Source organism: Hakea prostrata, unplaced genomic scaffold (assembly GCF_041222555.1).
Source record: "Hakea prostrata isolate BN-2017 unplaced genomic scaffold, UWA_Hpros_2 contig_62, whole genome shotgun sequence".
Classification (NCBI taxonomy): domain Eukaryota; kingdom Viridiplantae; phylum Streptophyta; class Magnoliopsida; order Proteales; family Proteaceae; genus Hakea; species Hakea prostrata.
The window spans coordinates 213275-216970 of record NW_028291181.1 but is presented as its reverse complement, the minus strand read 5'-3'; positions in this window follow the sequence as shown (position 1 = coordinate 216970).

Below are 3696 nucleotides of genomic sequence, written 5' to 3'. Positions count from 1 at the left end.
CATCTTGGTGCTTCCCGGGTGTATAGTAAAGACCGACTGGTGTGCTTCCTTCAATATTTCTTTCTTAACTTCTTCATTTGCAGGCACGCACAGTCTTCCTCTAAACAATAAACCACCATCCATGGATATACCAAAGTCGGGGTCCGACTCAGGATTCGAAGAAATCTTCTCAACTTTGATCAAAAGTTCTTGATCGGAACTCTGCAGAGCAACAATCTTATCTCTAAGACCAGATCTTGCCGTCATGGCAAAGAATAAAATCAGAATTCTCAGAGACAATTTCCAAATCAAAACTCTCAATAGAAGACCACAATGGTAAACTCAAAGCATTCAAATCCAAAGTCTTCTTCCTGGTTCTTCCTACTAAGAGCATCAAGCAACAACGTTTGCTTTCCCAGTGGTGATACTTGAATATCACAATCATAATCGGAGACTAGTTCCAACCATCTCCTTTGTCTCATGTTCAACTCCTTTTGGGTGAAGAAGTATTTCAAACTCTTATGATTCGTGAAAATGGCAATCTTCTCACCGTAGAGGTAGTGTCTCCAAATCTTCAAAGCAAAGACAACAGCGGCAAGTTCTAGATCGTGAGTGGGGTAATTCCGCTCATAATCTTTCAATTGCCGAGAAGCATAGGCTACGACCTTGCCATGTTGCATCAGTATGCAACCCAATCCAATCTTTGACGCATCGGTATAAACTGTCATACCACCGGAACTATCAGGTATAGTCAAAACCGGGGCACTTGTCAATCTATCTTTCAACTCTTGGAAATTCTTCTCACAGGCGTCAGACCAAACAAACTTTTCTTCTTTCCTGGTCAACTTAGTCATAGGAGCAGCCAACCGAATAAAGTTCTCAATAAACCTTCTGTAGTAACCCGCCAATCCAAGAAAACTTCTTATTTCCGTTACCGACTTTGGTCTTTCCCAATCAGCCACAACTTGAACCTTTTCAGGATCGACACGAATTCCTTCCGCTGAAACCACATGACCAAGGAATACTACTCTCTTAAGCCAGAAATCACACTTGCTAAACTTAGTGAACAACTTCTTTTCTCGCAACCTTTGCAAAGTGAAACTTAGATGACTCGCATGCTCTTCTTTGCTCTTCGAATAGATCAAGATGTCATCAATGAAAACAATCACAAACTTATCAAGCACATCGTGAAATACTCGGTTCATGAGGTCCATGAACACCGCAGGAGCATTGGTCAATCCGAAGGGCATGACTCTAAACTCGTAGTGACCATACCGCGTTCGGAAAGCTGTCTTGAAGATATCACTAGACTTCACTTTCAATTGGTGATATCCGAACCTTAAGTCAATCTTTGAGAACACAACTGCACCCTTCAACTGATCGAAGAGATCATCAATTCTGGGCAGCGGGTATCTATTCTTGATAGTCAACTTATTCAACTCACGGTAGTCGATGCACAAGCGCATACTACCGTCTTTCTTCTTGACAAACAAGACCGGAGCTCCCCAAGGTGACACACTAGGCTGTACGAAACCTCTATCAATGAGCTCATTCAACTGATTTTGCAACTCTTTCAACTCAGTAGGAGCCATCCTATACGGAGCTTTAGATACCGGAGCGGCACCAGGGACGAGATCAATAGAAAACTCGACATCCCCCGTCTCGGAGGCACTCCCGATAGATCATCAGGGAAGACATCAACAAAGTCACAGACAACCCTGACTTCATCGACTCTTTTCTCCACTTTACCCTTGCCTTCAGATGAAGCATCATCCACTAGGGCATAGACTTGCATCAGTGCGGACAGCACCTTCTTACAAACCCTTCTCTTTTCCCCCTGAAATTCTAAGACCAGACTTCCACAAATATGGAACTAAATTTTCTTTGAGGAACAAAGGAACACAGCTTTGTGGGCTGTTAACCAATCAATTCCCAAAATAATACCGAAGTCCTTCATATCAAGAATTACAAAATTGGCTTCCAAGTTCTTCTCACCAATCAACACAGGACATTTAGATAACCCCTTATCTAGTTTCACAACAAGACCAGTAGGTGTACTAATCAATAAACAACTAGACAACTTCTCAGGGATTAGGTTAGTCTTCTTGATGAATGCAGATGACATGAACGAATGAGATTCACCCGTATCAAATAAGACAAATGCAGAAATAGAAGCAACTAACATTGTACCTGTAATCACTTCATGGCTTGGATCCTGCTCAGCACTGGAAATACTGAAAACTCTACCAGAGGGAGGAGCAGGAGCACTCTTCACCACTGGAGCAGGCCGCTTCGGACAGGCACGAGCGAAATGACCAGCTTGCTTGCAGTAGAAACAAACAGGATTGCTGGATCCAACAGGGGTGGCTGCAACAGAGGGCTTCTGAACAAAAGGCCTAGCACTTGCACTTGCACTTGCTGGTGGTCGGTTTCCGCCATACTGTCTAAACTGGCCGGGCTGCTGAAAACCCGAGTTCTGACCTACACTCTTAGGCTGAAAGGTAGGAGTGGGGTAGGGTGTAGGTCTCACAAAACGCCGATCATTACGATCCACCAACCCAGAGTTCCTTGGCTGCCAGGGCTTTTGCACACGTGCACTTTCCTTCTCTGTTTCTTCCAATTTCTTCGAGTTCTGCACCACTTGAGCATAGCTCACTATAGGCTGGACTGTGAGGTAAGCTTTAATGGCAGGGCGCAGTCCTTTGAAGAACTTCTTCGCTTTGGCGAGGTCATCCTTTAGAGAATCTGGAGCAAAGAAATGAAGCTCCTCGAACTTCTGTTGGTACTCCAACACAGACAGAGATCCATGTGTAAGAACCATGAACTCAGCTTCCTTCGCATCTTTCACCGCCTCGGGAAAGTAATTCATACAAAAAGCCTCTTTGAACAACTCCCAAGTTACAACTCCCGCATGCAAACCTTCCAAAACAGTCGAGTGGAGATCCACCATGCATCGCCTTCTTGTTGCAACTTCTGCTCAAAGAAACAGAATCTTCTGAGCTTCCGAGCATTGCAGATGTCGGAAAGCCTTCTCCAACTCACGAAGCCACTTGTTAGGAAACAAGGGGTCCTTGGTAACTCCAGTGAAAGTGGGTACTTGCATCTTCAGAAAACTCTCCATCAAGGAGTATGAGGAGTTCCAGCTAAACCTCCCACATTCAGGACTGCGGCATGAGGATTCACATTAGCACCAGCTCGAGTCTCATTATGCAGAGTCATGAAACCCACCAACATCTGGTTGAACTGAGCTGCTTGCTGCTGCATCATATTGCCCATAATGTCACATCCTCCCAGCCGGTACCCTATCTGGCATACCCAAGAGTATGATCCACAGCCCGAAGATCAGGTATCGAGTAATCAACCTCCCACATAAACAATAACATAATCATGAACAATAACAATAAAAGTGCGGAAGATAAACCATAGATCCAATAAGGAAAGAATGAATCATAACTAAATCAGAGTACTAGATAAAATCAGAGTGTCTACTTCAGATAAGTAAAGTGAGGCAAAATCCCACTCTACAACAAGCGGAAAAGTAGTTCTAAAAGAGAATAAGCAAGACAAAATCTAATCCCAGTAGCAAGTACAATGGGTAACTAAATTGTTCTCCACTTTATAGACAACATCCCTAAAAGTATAAATCCCATAAACAGCACAAGGGCGCTTCCACTCAATGGTCGGACTACGCATCGTGGAGCATAACCACTCGCGGGA